The sequence below is a fragment of the Mauremys reevesii genome, linkage group 12 (assembly GCF_016161935.1).
Source record: "Mauremys reevesii isolate NIE-2019 linkage group 12, ASM1616193v1, whole genome shotgun sequence".
Classification (NCBI taxonomy): domain Eukaryota; kingdom Metazoa; phylum Chordata; order Testudines; family Geoemydidae; genus Mauremys; species Mauremys reevesii.
In genome coordinates this window covers 45721995-45742648 of record NC_052634.1, presented here as the reverse complement: position 1 = coordinate 45742648, position 20654 = coordinate 45721995, and the positions used below count along the sequence as shown (strand labels likewise).

Genomic DNA, 20654 nt, shown 5'->3' with positions numbered 1-20654 from the left:
CGCCAAACCGCTCCTCTTCCCGCCAAGGCTTCCTGCGCGAACAGCTGATTTGCGGGAAGCAGGGGGGAGGGGGGAAAGTGGGACGGGGCATTCAGGGGGGAGGCAGAGTGGAGGTAAGCTGGGGCCAGCCGCCAGCTCACCTGCTCCCCAGCCACTGCCTGCCTGCTTGTCTCCTCAGGCCCTCTACCCCGCCGCCGGCTCACCTGTCCCCCCACCACTGCCCACCCGCTCACCTCCTCCACCCCCCGCCCTTCCTCACCAGCTATTGTGTCATACAGGAGACCTGTGCTATGTAGGGGGTCAGATTAGATGCTCTAATGGTCTTTTGTGGCCATAAAGTCGACTAATTTCTGAAAAACTGCATGTAGCATTGGGAGCAGCGTCTGATGTTTTCTGGTCTATCCAGCTTCCTTCCTAGAACGAATGTTCCTTGAGTGGGGTGATCCACAGGGAGTAGCTCAAACCTCCACAGATTTGGGGTTCATAGGAATGGAGCAACTCCTTTGATTGTCCAACAGGTACATTCCTAGGGGTTAAAGCAAAGAAACAGTGAAAGTATATGGCAATAAAGATTGTTTTCTGTGTGTTTTAAGGCAGGCATTGGTCCCTTGGAAGGGAGGTGGAAGGATGCCATATCTTATACTAACATGCCAACTTTTCCTAAACTTAAGGCTGGATCAGTGGGCCCGTAGCGGTCAGGCCGAAAAATCAAAAGCCATCCTCCCCAGGCCCACAGCCACCCAGGGGCTCCTCTGCACCATCTGGCCTCCACGAGTGCCTCACTCTGACCAGCTGAACCAGGAAAGCCACGGGAAGCTTCTCGAGGTCTTTCCTGGTGTGGGCTTGGATGCGAAAGCACCTGGCCGTTCATCAGCTGTTGCAAGAAGTGTGCAGAGTAGGAGTAGCGATGGGGCTGTACCTTTCCACAGCATCTCAATTTGGGCAGCTTTCCATTCCCCTTTTCTGTTTAATGTCCCTCCCATGGGTTTCACTTGCGGAGCTGTATGACTCTGGCAGGGTGGCCATTTAGAAATCTTTTCCTTGCTTTTCTTTCTTCGCCTGGCCCCAGCGTTAGGACCGTTTGGGTGTTTCAGTGTGTGTGTTTTCCCATTTGGAGGCATTTGGAAGTTTGGAAGGGGAGCCGAAAGAGGCGTCTTTTTCACAAGAAAGTTGGCTTTCTGCACTGGTAGGGCCCTTGGCCGTAAAGCTTAGCTCCGTCAGTGCGTCTGCATGGGGTTCCTCCAGTGCCTCAAGAGCCCGTGCTAAACTCTCGGTGTGGGCGTTTGGCGTCCGCCAGTCAGAGTGCGGTGCCTGCGTCTTCCCAGGGCCGGCTCCCGTGAGGCGCGCATAAATTGGGAGGAAAGGGGTAGAAGAGAAAGCAAGTGAAGCTGACTTCGAGTGGTGGTGCCCCTGGGTGGAGTGGTCCTCCTGCTCCTTCCTGTCGGAGGGGTGGGCTTGGGGGGTCTGGCTGAGGGTGGTGGGAGGATGGTGTCCAGGGAAGTCCCAATGGTCACCCTGCGCCGGCGGAGTGTGAAGCCTCTCCCCTAGGTTGGGGTGCCGAGAATTAAGCCTTCCTCTGTGGCTTGGGCTGGGGAGCGTGATCCGGCATCGGGTCCATTTGGGTGGAGCTGGCGGCCGGCAAGAATTCGGGCCATCAGGTCAACCCTCTGTGGAAATGGGGGTGAGCCGGCAGGCCTGCGATTTTGGCTTCGCAGGCGGGCAGCTCAAGCCTGGCCTCCTGTGAGCCTGGAAGGCAGCCGGCCGGGCTCACCCGTCTCCAAGTTCCTTTCAGGCAGCAGGTGGAGCGAGGAGCCCAGGGAGGGGAGCCCAAGGAGGTGTCAGGAGCTTGGTCCTGCCCCGGCGCCTGCGCCCAGCAGGGCTCTTGCCCGCTCCCGGCCCACCTGGTTTTGGCCTCTGCCACCCCTAGCAGTCAGCCAAAAGAACATAAGTCACCCTTTCCCTCCCGCAGTGGCCAGCATGGGGCTTGAACCCATGACTTTGGTGTTATTAGCACCACGCTCTAACGAACTGAGCTAACCAGCCAATGCCAAGCCCTCTCTTGCCTGACCCTTTTGGAAGGAGTCACTGGCTGGCGCCGGGAACGATGTGGCCTCCGTTATTGAATGGATGGATCGAGATGCCACCTGCCAAGGTAGGGAATTAGCTCAAGTGGTAGAGCGCCGCTTGCATGCGCGAGGCAGCGGGATCAATGCCTGCTTTCTCCAGCAGCACGGCAACTGCGGGACCTTCTCTTGCCCTTCTTTTAGAAGCCATGGACAGTCAGCTGGCTCAGCTCCTCCAGTGGCCTCCATCCCTCTCCCCGCTTGGCCTCCCAAAAATCCAGCCCTTGCGGAGCACAAAGCTCCTCCTCCCTGGCCCTTCTCCCCCTTGCCCACAGCCACCCAGGGGCTCCTCTGCACCATCTTGCCTGAGCCGGTGGAAGTGGAGCCTGGAACTGAGCTGATGCACTGAGGGTTATTTGCACTGTGCGCTTCACACAGAGGTAAAAACACGGGGCACAGATCTTTGAGCACAACCCTCGTCCTGAGGAATGGGGCGGGGGCTGCATAAAGAGAGACCGGCTCTCCCTGGCAGCGCTACAGTGGCTCTTCAGAGGGGCAGTCCCACGGCCAGTTAGTTCCAGAGTTTTGCCAGCCTCCTTTCCTTGGCTGACCTGGCTCCCCTCTCTCTAGGGGAACTGGCAGCCCCAAACTTCCCAGAAACCATCATAGCAAGGCCAACCTGAGCACAGACACCTGCTCAGCACCCCGGGGTTCAGCCCTGAACTCCCGCAATCAGCTACACTCAGCTGCCCACCCAACAAGCGTTACACGCAGGAGCCTTCGTGCCCCACGTGTTCAGGTCCCTCCCAGCGCCAGCTTCAAACTCCGCTGCTCAGTTCTAAGCTTTGGCCACACGGGGGCAGCCTGGAGCTCAACCAACGCCTCCGGTTACTGGTTGCGTTTCCCGCTCCTCGTGGCAGGTTCACACCCCGCAGGCAGATCTCTGAATCGGAGCCGAACCATTCCCCAAATCCAGCGCTTTAGCAGCAGCTTTGCTAGGAAAGCGCTGACGTCCCCAAGTAAAGTAAGAGCCAGAGCGCTGTGTCCAGGATCTTCTATCGGGCCCCTCACCGTGGTGTCTGTCAGGCGCAAGGAGAAACCAGGGAAATGTTTTCATGGCGTTTAAGGGCAGAAGGGGCCATTAGCTCAGCTAGTCTGACCCCCGAATAACACAGAATTACACCATGACACACACTGATCCCACAGACCTTAGATAGATCAAAGCGTTTCAGCTCTCAGGAAGGAGGCTAAACTGGGTGCCAGAGGCAGCGAACAAGGGGCCCCCAAGGCAATGGCAGGGAAGTGACGAGGTGAAATATGCCCAGATGATCCCAGCAGGTGACCCACCCCCATGCTACAGAGGTGGGAGTCCCTGTTCCTCCTGCCCTTAAGAATCTCTGGTGGTAAGTGGGTCCCCCCAGTTCCCCAGATAAGAATCCTCCATGTGGTTTCCCTGGCTTCACCTCCAGATAATAACATTGTGTGGAGGGAGTGGGAGGAAGGTTGTCTGGCAGATATGTAAAGGGGGACTGTGTCTCCCTGTCTGGCCCAGGCTCCTGGGAGGAAGTGATCTCAGTGTGTCTGGCTGTCTCCATTCCTCCCACCCATAAGAATCCCTGGTGTGTGGGTGCACCCTAGACCATTAAGGATCTCTGGTGGGAGGGTTTCTCTCTCACCCTAGTCAGGATCTCTTGGGCGTGCCTGTATAAAAGGAGACTTTGACTCACCCATGCTGGGCTGCCATCATGGGACAGACCAGGTCCTTCTGTGGAGGGTTTGCATCCCTCCAAGGACGTGATCTCAGTGTGTGTGGGTGTCCCTGTCCCTTCAACCCTTAAAAATCCCTGGTGTGTGGGTGCACTGGCCCCATTACAATCCCCTCTGTCTTACCCCCCATGAGGTATCTGGTGGATGTGGGGGTTCTCCATGCTACTGGGGGTGTCTGGTGCCCCTGTCCCTCCTGGTTAATAGTGGAGTGTGTGGGTGTCCCCCAGCTCGTTAAGGATCCGTGTTGTGTGGATGCCCCTGTTCTTCTCATTAAGAATGGTGCAATGGAGCATATGGGTGTGTCCCCCACCCCATGAACTAGCTCCCGTGTGTGGTTCCCCTGCCCACATCCAGGCTCTGTGGTGTGTGGGTGTCGCTGTTCCTCTTTTCAAGATCTGTGTTGCTTGGGTGTGTCCCTCCCCCCAAGTCAGATTCCCCAGCGTGTGGGTGCTCCCATCCCCCCAGCCAGGCTCTGCGGGGGGGGGGGGGGGGCTGTCTAAAAAGAGACTGTGTCTCACTGTCTTGCCCAGGCTACGCTGCAGGGGCTATTCACAGGTGCGATCCCACTACTGATCAGCAGAGGAGTTTTGACCTGCTCCATTTCCAACCTGGGCCGGTTCACCCCTCCTTAGGCAACCTGGGGACCCCAAGCTTCCCTGGGATCACCATAGTGATGCTGAACTTAATGCGGACACCCGATCGGCACAGCCCCCTGCAGCACAGAACGCCTGAGCTCAAGCGATCCCCCGGCCTCAGCCTCCCCAGGAGCTGGGATCACAGGCACCAGCCACGGAGCCCGGCTTGTTTTGTGGCCTGGCAGCTGGAGCTTTAAACTCTGCTTGGGAGCTCTGTGCCTTGGCCAGACGGGTACAGCCTGGAACTGGGAAATGCTCCTTCTCCCCTCGCCCCCATCTCATGTCGAGCTGCAGGCGCCGCTGTCCTCCCAGGTAAGATCCCGGATGTTTCGGTGCCCCCTTTCCCCGCCCAGGTGTCTGGGTACCTCTGCCCCCCAGACAGAATCCTGGATGTGTGGGTGTCCGTCCCTCTGCAGAGGATCCCGGAGTGTGGATGCCCTTGTCCCCCACCACAACATCCTGGGTGTGTGGGTGCCACTCTCCCCCCCAGTAGATCTCTGGTGGGTGGGTCCCCAGGGTGTGAGTGCTCCCATCCCCCGATACAGGCTGGGGACGGGGTATAACTGGCTCTCCCTGTCCTGCCCAGGCAGTGCTACAGCAGCTGTTCACAGGGGCAGCAACCCCACTGTCAGCCTGCAGCTTTAACCTGCTCCAGGGGTGACCTGCTTCACCCTCCTGTGGGAGCCTGGGGATCCCGAACTGCCCAGAATCACCTGATTGATGCCGCACTTAGCACAGACACCAGCTCAGCCTGGCAGAGAGCTGCCCTGAGCCCTGACAACCAGCTTCCCTCCGCCTCCTGCTGCACAGCGAGGATCCCACGCGAGAGGCTTCGTGCCCAGTTTGCTCAGGAGCGTCCCAGGCTCCAGCTGTAAACTCTGCTGGTCAGTTCTGATCTTTGGCCACACGGGGGCGGCACTAACGGTCCCATCTAAACGCTGTTTGTGTTCGACCCTTCGGATCGCAGATTGTAACCCGCGGGCAGATCTCTGAGTGCAGCCAGATCCCTCCCCAAACTGAACATTGAAGCAGCAGCTCCCGTTGGAAAGATCAGGATTTTTGCCTTTAAAAACAAGGAAAATGTCTACAGCGAGAGACTGAAGAAGCTCAATTGATTTCATTGACTCCATGAATGTTCCTCTGTGTCCCCCTAGGAGTCATGCCCCACTTTTTGGGAACCACTGAACCCTACTCGCTAAGCAGGGACTAGTGATGCCAAAGCCCAGGGAAAGGGAGAACAAGTGCGGGCCCCCCAGCACTGGAGCCATGTGAAGGGGCTGCAGGAGAGGGGCAATGGCTGGTGGCCCAGGGAGTTAAGGGCAAAGGGGGCACAGGAGGGGCAGGAGTTAGGGGTGAAGGAGGTGCAAGGGTTGGGAGCACAGGAGCTAGCAGTAAAGGGGAGTGGGGATCGTCCAGGGCAATGGGGAAGTGCCAAAGTACAAGCTTTGCCCAGGGCACCATTTCCCCTAATGCTGGTCTGAGCAAACAATTGGAAATGACCCTTCAGTGAGACCAGAACCATCGTGTAGAAAAGCCCCTTTGTTAAGTGGTGGTGGCTGAGGGCTTAGGGAGATGGGTTAGAAAGCAACAGGCATTTGTCTGTGGAGGTTTGATTCTTGCCTGCTAGGCAAGGCTGGTGTGTGGCGTCTCCATGGCTGTACTTCCAGTGTCTGATCTGCCACAGGAGCCAAGTCTAGACATATTCAGAGGCTCTATGCCAGGGTTTCTCAAACTTCCTTTAACTGCAACCCCTTTCTACCAAAAAAACCCCAACTTACTACCTGACCCTAGAAAGACGCACCAAGCCCCTCTACACTGAGCACAGGCAGAGGAGACAAAGCCTGAGCCCTGCCCCAGTTAGGGAGGGCAAAACCAGAGTTTGAGGGATTCAGCCCCAGGCACCAACAAGTCTAATGGCAGCCCTGGCAACCCCATTAAAACAGGGTTATGACCCACTTTGGGGTCCTGCCCACAGCTTGAGAACCACTGCTCTATGCTGATGGGAGAGAGTTTTCCTGGGGGTGTAGTTAATCCACTTCCCCAGGAGGTGGCAGCTATGTCAGTGGGAGAAGCTATATCGGTGGGTGTGCAAGCTGTGGTGTTTGCCACATTTAAGAAGTTTAATCAAACCCCATTTTAAAACCTCATGTGGTCTGGGAATGGCAAAGGACCTCGATGAAGCAGGGTCTGTCCTTCAAAGTGCTGGAGATCATGATTCCATAGTTCTGTTGTCATGGGGATATTGCTCAGTGTTAGAGTGCTTGACTGCAGTTCAAATAGTCCTCAGTTCAAACCTGCGTGTTCTCTTATAACCCTCTTTCTTTTTTTAAAAAAAAAGGAAAACATTTTCATTTCCATTCTCCATTATGTTCAGGGGCTCCTCTATACAGGAGTGCTTGATATGAATGTAAACACTCAACATTTCGCTGTCCAAATGCATAAAAACCTAGCAAAGCTGTCCATCAGCTGAAATCGGTTTCAATCCTCAAAGTGTCAAATTATGTTTTCATCAGTTAAACAAAGCTATCATATGAATGTACATTTGCAGATACCTCTTCTCCAGGAGCTATGTTGTGCAGAAGAACAAGAGCCACATCCAGCTGCAGTTCAGGAATCTGATGACCAAAGAGCCAATAAATGTTCTGAGGGCTGAAGAAAAATGCCTTCTACTGAGCTTTTGAAGGAGCTCAACCTGTTTCGCTTATCAAAAGAAGATTGAAAGGTGACTTCATTGAAGTGTTGAAGGGCCTTAATGGAGAGAAAAGATTGGGTATGAAAGGGCTCTTGAATCTAGCAGAGAAAGGCATAACAAAACCCAATGGCTGGAAGGTGAAAAGAGACAAATTCATATTACAACTAAGGCACAAATATTCAACACCGAGGATGATTCACCACAGGAACAAGCTACCAAGGAAAGTGGTGGATTCTCCATCTCTTGATGTCAGTTAATGAAGACTAGACGCCTTTCTGGAATGTGTTGCCCCCAAAAGTAGCTCTTGTGTCATACAGGAGGCCTGTGATATGCAGGGGGGTCAGATTAGATGCTCTAATGGTCTCTTCTGGTCATAAAGTCGACTAATTTCTGAAAAACTGAGTGTAGCATTGGGAGCAGTGTCTGATGTTTTCCTGTCTAGCCGGCTTGCTTCCTAGAACGAACGCTCCTTGAGTGGGGTGATCCACAGGGAGTAGCTCAAACCTCCAAAGTGCCTGGCCAGGGGCAGGACATTAGCACAGCAAGGGAGGGGTGTGGCACTGACATCACAAAGGCCTTTTGCAGGACCTCAGACTATTGGTCAAAGGTGGTGGGGAGGTGGTGACCTCACAGAGAGATGCTGACATCAGCCAGGCAGGACAGGGGCGAGGGGCCAGGGAAACCTCAGAGACCCCTGTGGCTTTGCTTCAGCAAGTCTCCTTCTCCAGGTCTCTCTTTGAGGAATGAGGGAGTATTCGGGTTCACGGACGTGAGCGCCAGGAGGAACCTCTTTCGAGTTTTCTCCTTCCCTTTTAGAGATTTTACTAGAAAACAGCCGTTCCTGTTTAGAAGGTAAGAGCCTCCTTGAGGTTTGAAACCTGTTCTGTCTGATCCATCTGGTGACAGTTGAATTCTAGGCACGGAAAACACGAGCTTAAGGAGGCAGAATTTTATTCCGCACCTGGGATTTTGTCCCTTAAAATCACTGGGGACATTAGGGTTTGTTCTTTTTGTTTCACCTTTTCCTCCATCCATCCCTCCCTCCTTTCTCTTCGTCTCTTGCTTCTTTTGTCCTTTCTCCTGTTCCCCTCCCAAAACCAGGAGCAGTGTCGGGTGTGTTTGGGGCGGGGCAGAGAGGGGATGGGCGGCACTGGGGAGGGGGAGCTTGGGGTGTTGGGGAGGGGGCAGAAGAGGGGATGGGCGGCATCGGGGAGGGGGAGCTCTGGGGTTGGGCACGGGGGCAGAGAGGGGGATGGGCGGCACTGGGGGAGGGGGATCTCGGGGGGGTGTTTGGGGCTGGGGCAGAAGAGGGGGATGGGCGGCACTGGGGAGGGGAGCTCGGGGTGTGTTTGGGGGCGGGGTAGAGAGGGGATGGGCGGCACTGGGGAGGGGGACCTCGGGGGTGTTTGGGGCTGGGACAGAAGAGGGGATGGGCGGCACTGGGGAGGCGGAGCTCGGGGTGTGTTTGGGGGCGGGGTAGAGAGGGGATGGGCGGCACTGGGGAGGGGAGCCTGGGGTGTTGGAGCAGGGGCAGAAGAGGGGATAGGCAGCATTGGGGAGCTGGGGGTGTTTGGGGGCGGGGGCAGAGGGGATGGGCGGCACTGGGGAGGGGGCCTCGGGGTGTTTGGGGCTGGGGCAGAAGAGGGGATGGGCGGCACTGGGGAGGGGAGCCTGGGGGTGGTTGGGGGCGGGGGCAGAAGAGGGGATGGGCGGCACTGGGGAGGAGGAGCTCAGGGAGGTGTTTGGGGATGGGGGCAGAGAGGGGAAAGGGAGGTCGGGGGTGTTGGGGCAGGGGCAGAAGAGGGGATGGGAGGCACTTGGGGAAAGGGAGCTCAGGGAGGTGTTGGGGCGGGGCAGAGAGGGGTTGGGCGGCACTGGGGAGGGGGAGCTCGGAGGGTGTTAGGGGAAGAAGAGGGGTGGGTGGCACTGGGGAGGGGGAGCCTGGGGGTGTTTGGGGTGGGGGCAGAAGAGGGGATGGGCAGCACTGGGGAGGCGGAGCTTGGGGGTGTTTGGGGTGGGGGCAGAAGAGGGGATGGGCGGCACTGGGTGAGGGGAGCCTGGGGGTGTTAGGGGTGGGGGCAGAAGAGGGGATGGGCGGCACTGGGGAGGGGGAGCCTGGGGGTGTTAGGGGCGGGGCAGAGACGGGGATGGGCGGCACTGGGGAGGGGGAGCCTGGGGGTGTTTGGGGCGGGGCAGAAGAGGGGATGGGCGGCACTGGGGAGGGGGAGCTCAGGGGGTGTTGGGGACGGGGCAGAAGAGGGGATGGGCGGCACTGGAGAAGGGGTTGGGGGCAGGGGCAGAGAGGGGATGGGCGGCACTGGGGAGGGGAGCCTGGGGGTGTTGGGTGGGGCAGAAGAGGGGATGGGTGGCACTGGGGAGGGGGAGCCTGGGGGTGTTGGGGGCAGGGCAGAGAGGGGATGGGCGGCACTGGGGAGGGGAGCTGGGGGTGTTTGGGGTGGGGGCAGAAGAGGGGATGGGCGGCACTGGGGAGGGGGAGCCTGGGGGTGTTTGGGGTGGGGCAGAAGAGGGGATGGGCAGCACTGGGGAGGGGGAGCTCAGGGGTGTTAGGGGCAGGGGCAGAGAGGGGATGGGCGGCACTGGGGAGGGGGAGCCTGGGGTGTTTGGGGGTGGGGGCAGAGAGGGGATGGGCGGCACTGGGGAGGGGAGCCTGGGGGTGTTTGGGGGTGGGGCAGAGAGGGGATGGGCGGCACTGGGGAGGGGGAGCTCGGGAGGTGTTTGAGTGCGGGAGCAGAAGAGGGGATGGGTGGCATCGGGGAGCCTGGGGGTGTTGGGGCAGGGTCAGAGAGGGGATGGGCGGCACCGGGGAGGGGGAGCTGGGGGTTGGGGGCGGGGTCAGAGAGGGGAGGGGCGGCACTGGGGAGGGGAGCCTGGGGGTGTTTGGGGCAGGGGCAGAGAGGGGATGGGCGGCACTGGGGAGGGGACCACGGGGTGGGGTTGGGGTGGGGACAGAGAGGGGATGGGCAGCACTGGGGAGGGGAGCTCAGGGGTGTTTGGGGCAGGGGCAGAGTGGGGATGGGCGGCACTGGGCGAGGGGAGCCTGGGGGTGTTTAGGGGCGGGGGCAGAGAGGGGATGGGCGGCATTGGGGAGGGGGAGCCTGGGGGTGTGGGCTGGGGCAGAGAGGGGATGGGCGGCGCTGGGGAGGGGGAGCCTGGGGGTTGGGGGCGGGGGCAGAGAGGGGATGGGCGGCACTGGGGAGGGGGGGGGGGGTTTGGGGCGGGGCAGAGAGGGGATGGGCGGCACTGGGGAGGGGAGCCTGGGGGTTGGGGTGGGGCAGAGAGGGGATGGGCGGCAGTGGGGAGGGGGAGCTGGGGGTTGGGGGCAGAGAGGGGGTGGGCGGCACTGGGCGAGGGGAGCCTGGGGGTTAGGGGGGCAGAGAGGGATGGGCGGCACTGGGGAGGGGGAGCTCGGGGGTTGGGGGCAGGGAGGGGATGGGCGGCACTGGGGAGGGGGAGCCTGGGGGTTGGGGGCGGGGCAGAGGGGATGGGCGGCACTGGGGGAGGGGAGCCTGGGGGTTGGGGCGGGGCAGGAGGGGATGGGCGGCACTGGGGAGGGGAGCCTGGGGGTTGGGGCGGGGCAGAGAGGGGATGGGCGGCACTGGGGAGGGGAGCTTGGGGGTTGGGGGCGGGGAGGAGGGGATGGGCGGCAGTGGGGAGGGAAGCTCAGGGGGTTGGGGCGGGGCAGAGGGGATGGGCGGCACTGGGGAGGGGAGCTCGGGGGTTGGGGCAGGGCAGGGAGGGGATGGGCGGCACTGGGGAGGGGAGCCTGGGGGGGTTGGGGCAGGGAGGGGGATGGGCGGCACTGGGGAGGGGAGCCTGGGGGTTGGGGCGGGGCAGGGAGGGGGATGGGCGGCACTGGGGGAGGGGGAGCTCGGGGGGTTGGGGGCGGGGCAGGGAGGGGATGGGCGGCAGTGGGGAGGGAGCTGGGGGGTTGGGGCGGGGCAGGAGGGGAGGGGCGGCAGTGGGGAGGGGGAGCTCGGGGTTGGGCTGCTCAGGAGCCGCCTCGCGAACGCTTCAAGGCCACGTGACGCCCTCTCGGAAACTCCGCCTCCCGAGACAGCCAATAGGAAGAGGAGGCAGAGCCCTGACCAATGGGAGCGGGCGAAGAAACCAGAGCCCCACCCCACCGCTGCAGTGACCAGTGCCCCAGCAGGGTGCATCGGGGCTGCAGTGACCAGAGCCCCCAGCAGGGTGCATCGGGGGCTGCAGTGACCAGAGCCCCAGCAGGGTGCATCGGGGGCTGCAGTGTCCAGAGCCCCCCAGCAGGGTGCATCGGGGGCTGCAGTGTCCAGAGCCCCAGCAGGGTGCATCGGGGGGCTGCAGTGACCAGAGCCCCAGCAGGGTGCATCGGGGGCTGCAGTGACCAGAGCCCCCAGCAGGGTGCATGGGGGGTGGCTGCAGTGACCAGAGCCCCAGCAGTGTGCATCGGGGCTGCAGTGAGCAGAGCCCCAGCAGGGTGCATCGGGGGGGCTGCAGTGACCAGAGCCCCAGCAGGGTGCATCGGGGGTCTGCAGTGACCAGAGCCCCAGCAGGGTGCATCGGGGGTCTGCAGTGACCAGAGCCCCAGCAGGGTGCATCGGGGGGGTCTGCAGTGACCAGAGCCCCCAGCAGGGTGCATCGGGGGTCTGTAGTGACCAGAGCCCCAGCAGGGTGCATCGGGGGGCTGCAGTGACCAGAGCCCCAGCAGGGTGCATCGGGGGCTGCAGTGACCAGAGCCCCAGCAGGGTGCAGGGGGGGCTGCAGTGACCAGAGCCCCAGCAGGGTGCATCGGGGGTCTGCAGTGACCAGAGCCCCAGCAGGGTGCATCGGGGGCTGCAGTGACCAGAGCCCCAGCAGTGTGCATCGGGGCTGCAGTGACCAGAGCCCCCCGCAGGGTGCATCGGGGGGGGCTGCAGTGACCAGATCCCCCAGCAGGGTGCAGCGAGGGGGGGGACTGCAGTGACCAGAGCCCCCAGCAGTTTGCATCGGGGGCTGCAGTGACCAGAGCCCCAGCAGTGTGCATCGGGGGCTGCAGTGACCAGAGCCCCAGCAGGGTGCATCGGGGGCTGCAGTGACTAGTCCCCAGCAGGGTGCAGCGGGGTCTGCACTGACCAGACCCCAGCAGGGGCTGCCGGCCGTGGGGTTCCTGCAGTCTGGTGCCATTCACAGGAGACCCGCAATAGCCTGACCCCACCCCTGTCCGAGCTCCCGCCCTGCCCCCAGCCCACTGCCTCTTGAGCAGCCCCTGCGGTGTCACCGCTACCCCGGCTGTGTCCCCGCAGCTTCCCAGCCCCAGCTACCTCCGGTGGCCCCCCCACACTTCCTCCCTGCAGCCTGCCCCCTTCCCCTGAGTCCCAGCTTCACCCCCGACATCTCGCCAACCCACCTCCCCATTGCAGCCTCTGCCCCAGTGCCCCAGCCCTGCTCCCCGGGGCTTGAGAGGCCCCACCCCGGCCGCTCCACTCCCCACAATGGGCAGCTGCTGGCGCTGAGGAAGGGGGGTCTGGGCCAGGCCAGGTGCTGGGCCGATCCTGGTGAAAGAGAGACGAGCCGGCAAGGCTGAGAGGCCCCTCCCTTGTCTGGGGGGGGGGGACAGGGGCTCCCACAATTTGGCCAGTGTCACCCTACCCCATCCAGAGGAGACGTCCGCTCCCAGCAGGCCGTGCTCCATCTCCACCCCGCAGGGGGGAGCCCCCAGTCCAGCAGTGCCCCCCACCCCCCCCCCAACAGCAGCCCAGCCGGGAACCAGCCCCGTCTCCCCAGCGAGGGCGGCAGGACTCCCTGCCCCCGCAGCACCAGCCTCCCCCCATGTCCCCGGGGTGGGGTGGGGGAAGGGGGGATTCCTTCTTCCCATTGCCCAGATCCCACCCCCACCCCGGGCTGCCCAGACGGGAGCCAGGGGCTGCAGCAGTTGGCTGCTTCCCCAGGGCTCCCAAGGAGCCGCCAGGAGAAGGCACGAGATTCTCCACGGCGCTGCAGCCATTCACACTGGGACCCGTCTCACACGGGGGAAACTGAGGCACCAGGGAGGGCGAGAAGGGCTGCACCAGCTCAGATTGGGAGTCTGGGGGAGAGCCAGGAATAGAACCCAGGAGTCCTGGCTCCATGGGCAGCTTGGGACTCCTCCACTTGGGGAGGCTGGGCGGGCCCGGACTGTGGCCCTGCCCCAAGGCCTGCTGCCACTCAGCCTCCTCCTGCCAAAGCCCCGCCCACACGCCCCCTCCACCCCGCCCACACGCCCCTTCAGCCCCGCCCACACGCCCCTTCAGCCCCGCCCACACGCCCTCAGGACCCCTTTGTTCCACTCCCTGACCCCGCCCACCTCTCACGTCTCTTCCCCCGAGGCCCTGCCACTTGTGCCACAACGCCCCCAACCCAAGGCCTCCCCCGCCGTCCTCTCTGCCGGTTGCACCCCCGGCCTCACCCCCCACCGCCCCCTGTGGCCGGAAGGAGCTTGGGGAACGGCAAAGTGAGGATGGGGCCTTGCGGGAGAGGACGAGTGGGAGCAGGGCCTCTGGGTGGAGCACGGCCAGGTGCCTCCCAGGCCCCTTATACCCACCGCCCCTGCCTGGCTCCCGGCCTCCCGGCTCTAACCACTAGACCCAGCGGCACTGGGACAATTTGTATAGTGGGAGGTGCTGAGAGCCAGTGAACAAAACTGTAAACCCTGCACAGGATGGAAACCACTTCAAGCCAGGGGCACAAGACTGGCCCCATTCCCTTCCCAGAGCCAGCGGTGGGACCCGGATACCCTGGCTCCCAACCCCCCACTCTAACCACTAGCCTGCACTGCCCTCCCACAGCTGGGGAGAAGAACCAGGAGTCCTGACTCCCAGCCCGGCCGTGGGTGGAGCAGGACGTACTGGCCATGGGCTCAGCTGGGCATCACTTACCATTAGGCTGGATGGTATCCCAGTGCTGACCTCCAGCCCCACAGCTCTGCTGGTGCCCCTCACTCCCGACCCGCAGCCCCTTGGTTCCCCCCAGCTCTGCTGGTGCCCCTCACTCCCGACCTGCAGCCCCTCCTATCCCAATCCTGATCTCCACACCCACAGCTCTGCTGGTGCCCCTCACTCCCGACCCGCAGCCCCTGCTTTCCCAGACCTGACCTCCAGACTCACAGCTCTGCTGGTGCTCCTCACTCCCGACCCGCAGCCCCCTGGATTTCCCGCTGAGCTCCCCAATTACTGCGCTGCCAGTGCCCCTCACTCCCGACCCGCAGCACCTGCTTTCCCAGTGCCGACCTCCAGACTCACAGCTCTGTGGGTGCCCCTCACTCCCGACCCGCAGCCCCCTGGATTTCCCGCTGAGCTCCCCAATTACTGCGCTGCCAGTGCCCCTCACTCCCGACCCGCAGCCCCTACTATCCCAGTCCTGACCTCCAGACTCACAGCTCTGCTGGTGCTCCTCACTCCCGACCCACAGCCCCCTCGATTCCTCGCTGAGCTCCCCAGTTACTGCGCTGCTGGTGCCCCTCACTCCCGACCCGCAGCCCCTTAGTCGACAACCCGCACTGACGGTGCCCCTCACTCCCGACCCGCAGCCCCTGCTATCCCAGTCCTGACCTCCAGACTCTCAGCTCTGCTGGTGCCCCTCACTCCCGACCCGCATGGGTCACCCCAGGAGCAGGTTAAAGCTGCAGGTTGACAGTGGGGTTGCTGCCCCTGTGAACAGCTGCTGTAGCACCGCATGGGCAGGACAGGGAGACCCAGTTATACCCCTCCCCCCACAGCCTGTATCGGGGGATGGGAGCACTCACACCCTGGGGCCCCTGAGTTGGGACGGAGGGAGGCCCCCGTGCACCAGGGATGCTGTAAGGGCGAACAGGGGCACCCACCCACCAGAGATCTTCTAGGGGGGGAGAGTGGCACCCACACACCCAGGATCTTGTAGGGGGGGACAAGGGCATCCACACTCCGGGATCCTCTGCAGAGGGACAGACACCCACACACCCAGGATTCTGTATGGGGGGCAGAGGTACCCGGACACCTGGGTGGGGGAAGGGGGCACCGAAACATCCGGGATCTTACATGGCAGGACAGCGGCGGCTGCACCCTGACATGAGATGGGGGTGGGGGAAGCAAGAGCATTTCCCAGTTCCAGGCTGTCCCCGTCTGGCCAAGGCACAGAGCTCTAGCTGCCAAGCTGCAAAACAAGCCGGGCTCCGTGGCTGGTGCCTGTGATCCCAGCTCATGGGGAGGCTGAGGCTGGTGGATCGCTTGAGCTCAGGAGTTCTGGGCTGCAGGGGGCTGTGCCGATCAGGTGTCTGTACTAAGTTCAGCATCAATATGGTGATCCCAGGGAAGCTTGGGGTCCCCAGGTTGCCTAAGGAGGGGTGAACCGGCCCAGGTCAGAAACGGAGCAGGTCAAAACTCCCCTGGTGATCAGTAGTGGGATCGCACCTGTGAATAGCCCCTACAGCGTAGCCTGGGTGAGACACAGTGTCTTTTTATACATACACCCCCCGCAGAGCCTGGCGGGGGGGATGGGAGCACCCACACGCTGGGGATTCTGACTTGGGGGGAGGGACGCCCCCCTGCACACGGATCTTGAAAAGGGGAACAGAGACACCCACACACCACAGAGGCTGGATGGGGGCAGGGGAACCACACACAGGAGCCAGTTCATGGGGTGGGGGACACACCCATATGCTCCATTGCACCATTCTTAATGAGAAGAACGGGGGCATCCACACAACATGGATCCTTAATGGGCGGGGGGACACCCACACACTCCATTAACCAGGAGGGACAGGGGCACCAGACACCCCCGGTAGCGTGGAGAACACCCACAGCCACCGGATCCCTCATGGGGGGTAAGACAGAGGGGATTGTAATGGGGCCCAGCGCACCCACACACCAGGGATTGTTAAGGGTTGAAGGGACAGGGACACCCACACACACTGAGATCACGTCCTTGGAGGAAAGCAAAACCTCCACAGAAGGACCTGGTCTCTTCTATGATGGCAGCCCAGCCTGGGTGAGTCAAAGTCTCTTTTTATACAGGCACGCCCCAGAGATCCTGACTAGGGGGAGAGAGACACCCACCCACCAGAGATCCTTAATGGTCTAGGGTGCACCCACACACCAGGGATTCTTATGGGTGGGAGGAATGGAGACAGCCAGACACACTGAGATCACTTCCTCCCAGGAGCCTGGGCCAGACAGGGAGACACAGTCCCCCTTTACATATCTGCCATAAAACCTTCCTCCCACTCCCTCCACACAATGTTCTTATCTGGAGGTGAAGCCAGGGAAACCACATGGAGGATTCTTCTCTCGGGAACTGGGGGGACCCACTTACCACCAGAGATTCTTAAGGGCAGGAGGGACAGGGACTCCCACCTCTGTGGCATGGGGGTGGGTCGCCTGCTGGGATCATCTGGGCATATTTCACCTCGTCAGCTCCCTGCCATTGCCTTGGGGGCCCCTTGTTCGCTGCCTCTGGCACCCAGTTTAGCCTCCTTCCTGAGGCTGAAACGCTTTGATCTATCTAAGGTCTGTGGGATCAGTGTGTGTCATGGTGTAATTCTGTGTTATTCGGGGATCAGACTAGCTGAGCTAATGGCCCCTTCTGCCCTTAAACGCCATGAAAACATTTCCCTGGTTTCTCCTTGCGCCTGACAGACACCACGGTGAGGGGCCCAAGAGAAGCTCCTGGACACAGCGCTCTGGCTCTTACGTTACTTGGGGACGTCAGCGCTTTCCTAGCAAAGCTGCTGCTAAAGCGCTGGATTTGGGGAACGGTTCGGCTCCGATTCAGAGATCTGCCTGCGGGTGTGAACCTGCCACGAGGAGCGGGAAACGCAACCAGCAACGGGAGGCGTTGGATGAGCTCCAGGCTGCCCCCGTGTGGCCAATGCTTAGAACTGAGCAGCGGAGTTTGAAGCTGGCGCTGGGAGGGACCTGAACACGCGGGGCACGAAGGCTCCTGCGTGTAACGCTTGTTGGGTGGGCAGCTGAGCGTAGCTGATTGCCGGAGTTCAGGGCTGCACCCCGGGGTGCTGAGCAGGTGTCTGTGCTCAGGTTGGCCTCGCTATGATGGTTTCTGGGAAGTTTGGGGCCGTCAGTCTCCCTAAAGAGAGGGGAACCAGGCCAGAAAAGGAGGCATTCAAAACTCTGGTACGAATTGCCAGTGGCACTGACCCTGTGAAGAGCCGCTGCAGCCCCGCCAGGGAGAGCCGGTCTCTCTTTGTGCAGCCCCCTCCATTCCTCAGGACAAGGGTTGTGCTCAAAGATCTGTGCCCCGTGTTTTTACCTCCGTGTGAAGCGTGCAGAGCAAATAACCCTCAGCACCTCAGCTCAGTTCCAGGCTCCACTTCCACTCACTCAGGCAAGATGGTGCAGAGCAGGGCTGGCTTTAGGCCTATTCCACCAATTCCTCCGAATCAGGCCCCGCACCTAAGAGGGCCCCACGTCCAGTGAGAATCCCTTCCCTGGCTAGAGGCGCCTTTTTAAATTTTACTCACCTGGCGGCGCTCTGGGTCTTCGACGGCACTTCGGCGGTGGGTCCTTCAGTGCCGCCAAAGACCTGGAGTGAGCGAAGGACCTGCCGCCGAAGACTCGGAGCACCACCCGGTGAGTACAAGCCCCGCACTTCCTAAAGCCGGCCCTGGTGCAGAGGAGCCCCTGGGTGGCTGTGGGCCTGGGGAGGATGGCTTTTGATTTTTCGGCCTGACCGCTACGGGCAGCAAGGCCAAAATTCAGATGGCCGGCTCTCCCGTCCACCACGCTCATCAGGAGCCCTTAGTCGACAGGCTCGGAGAATGCGGGCGGCATCCCCCACTACCTCTCGCATGCAAAGCGAGCGCTCTGCTGCTTGAGCTAATTCCCCGCAGCTGGCCTGACTCTCAGGCACCGGGCAAAAAAAGGCAAGGGCTCTGTGGCCTTAAGCAGAACACAGCCTGAAATGGGGAGGGGGGGCGCTACCCAGAGCTGGGGAAGGGGGTCCGAGTCCCAGCCACGCTCCTCGGCACAAACACCAACGCTCCCTCCCTGGAGTGTGTCTGGGCTGAGAGTTAGCCCCTGATACAAGCACCAAACTTCAGAAGACAATGCAGGGATAGATCACTTGACGATTGCCTGCTCTGGCCATTGCCTCTGAAGCGCCTGGCATCGGTTACTGTCAGAAGACGGGATAGTGGCCTAGATGGACCATCGGTCTCACCCAGGAGGGCCGTTCTTATCTTCACCACTTTCCTCTAACCCAAGCAAAGCCAGGAGCAGGCCCAGCTCAGCAACTCTGGCAGGCTCCATGGCCCCTGGCCCAGCATACAGCAAAACGACCCTGCCTCCACCAGGATAGACAGCCACCGACTCCCTCTTCCAGACCAACGCAGCCCTTCCCCGCTTTGGCTGTCTCCAAGCTGTCTGCGTGCTCTGCTCTGCTCCACGGCTGCCATGCTGCCTGAGATCAGGAGGCTGCGAGGTCTCACGGTCTCAGCTGAGCTGGTATCGCGTGCCACCCCGCTCATCTCCTCATTCCCTTCATGGACCCCTGGGATGTGAGTAATTCTGTATTTGAGTGGCTCTCCCTCCCGGCCAATGAGCTTGGCGTAGACTAGCAGGGAGGGAGGAGGAAAGGGATTGTGCTCCAGTGAGAGCTCAGAAAGAAAGGTGCAGGTCCCCCACTAGAGCCCAGCCCAGCAGAGCCCAGCAGGCTGGAGAATGTGTGTCTGGGTCTGATTACTTCTCCCCTGCTCTTCCATTTGAGCTAACTTCCCCCAGCTGTCTCCAGCCTCCCAGTCAGCGCAAGGGGGAGAAGGGCCGGGGTGGAAGAGCTTTGTGCTCCGCAAGGGCTGGCTTTTTTGGAGGCCAAGCGGGGAGAGGGATGGAGGCCACTGGAGGAGCTGAGCCGGCTGACTGTCCATGGCTTCTAAAAGGAGGGCAAGAGAAGATCCCGCGGCTGCCTTGCCGCTGGAGAATGCGGGCATTGATCCCGCTGCCTCTCGCATGCGAAGCGAGCGCTCTACCACTTGAGCTAATTCCCCTACCTTAGCAGGTGGTGTCTTGATCCAGTCATTCGATAACGGAGGCCACATCGTTCCCCGCGCCAGCCGGTGACTCCTTCCAAAACGGTCAGGCAAGGCAGGGCACCCCGTAGGCCGGCTAGCTCAGCTGGTTAGAGCGTGGTGCTAATAACGCCAAGGTCATGGGCTCAAACCCCATGCTGGCCACTCCGGGTGCAGGAGGGAGAGGGTGACTTCTGCTCTTTTGGCTGACTGCTAGGGGTGGCAGAGGCCAAAACCAGGTGGGCCAGGAGCGGGCAAGAGCCCTGCTGGGCGCCGGGCAGGACGAGGCTCCGGACACCTCCTTGGTCTCCCCTCCCTGGGCTCCTCGCTCCACCTGCTGCCTGAAAGGAACTTGGGCCCGGGGAAGAGACGGGTGAGCCCGGCCGGCTGCCTTCCAGGCTCATAGAAGGCCAGGCTTGAGCTGCCCGCCCGCGAAGCCAAAATCGCAGGCCTGCCGGCTCACCCCCATTTCCACAGAGGGTTGACCTGATGGCCCGAATTCTTGCCGGCCACCAGCTCCACCCAAATGGACCCGACGCCGGATCATGCTCCCCAGCCCAAGCCACAGAGGAAGGCTTAATACTCGGCACCCCAACCTAGGGGAGAGGCTTCACACTCCGCCGGCGCAGGGTGACCTTTGGGACTTCCCTGGACACCATCCTCCCACCGCCCACAGCCAGACCCCCCAAGCCCACACTCGAGCCCACACCTCCGACAGGAAGGAGCAGGAGGACCACTCCGCCCAGGGGCACCACCACTCAAAGTCAGCTTCACTTGCTTCCTCTTCTACCCCTTTCCTCCCAAGTTATGCGCGCCTCACGGGAGCCAGCCCTGGGAAGACGCAGGCACGGCACTCTGACTGGCGGAAGCCAAACGCCCACTCCGAGAGTTTAGCACCGGCTCTTGAGGCACTGGAGGAACCCCATGCAGACGCACTGACGGAGCTAAGCTTTACGGCCAAGGGCCCTACCTGTGCAGAAAGCCAACTTGCTTGTGAAAAAGACGCCTCTTTCGGCTCCCCTTCCAAACTTCCAAATGCCTCCAAATGGGAAAACACACACACTGAAACACCCAAACGGTCCTAACGCTGGGGCCAGGTGAAAAAGAAAAGCAAGGAAAAGATTTCTAAATGGCCACCCTGCCAGAGTCGTACAGCTCCGCAAGTGAAACCCGTGGGAGGGACATTACACAGAAAAGGGGAATGGAAAGCTGCCCAAATTGAGATGCTGTGGAAAGCTACAGCCCCATCGCTACTCCTACTCTGCACACTTCTTGCAACAGCTGATGAACGGCCAGGTGCTTTTCGCATCCAAGCCCACACCAGGGAAAGACCTTGAGAAGCTTCCCGTGGCTTGCCTGGTTCAGCTGGTCAGAGTGTGGCACTCGTGGAGGCAAGATGGTGCAGAGGAGCCCCTGGGTGGCTGTGGGCCTGGGGAGGATGGCTTTTGATTTTTCGGCCTGACCGCTACGGGCAGCCAGGCCAAAAGTCA

The 20654-nt window shown here is 61.2% G+C and overlaps 3 non-coding genes across 3 annotated transcripts; 1 reads left to right on the top strand and 2 right to left on the bottom strand.

Moving 5' to 3' along the window:
- Positions 1 to 1969: 1969 nt before the first annotated feature.
- On the bottom strand, positions 1970 to 2043 carry TRNAI-AAU. The gene has a single exon. It is a non-coding gene; the product is annotated as a tRNA-Ile (tRNA).
- A 17027-nt stretch (positions 2044 to 19070) lies between these two features.
- Positions 19071 to 19143, bottom strand: TRNAA-CGC. The gene has a single exon. It is a non-coding gene; the product is annotated as a tRNA-Ala (tRNA).
- Positions 19144 to 19255: 112 nt separating this feature from the next.
- On the top strand, positions 19256 to 19329 carry TRNAI-AAU. The gene has a single exon. It is a non-coding gene; the product is annotated as a tRNA-Ile (tRNA).
- Positions 19330 to 20654: the final 1325 nt, after the last annotated feature.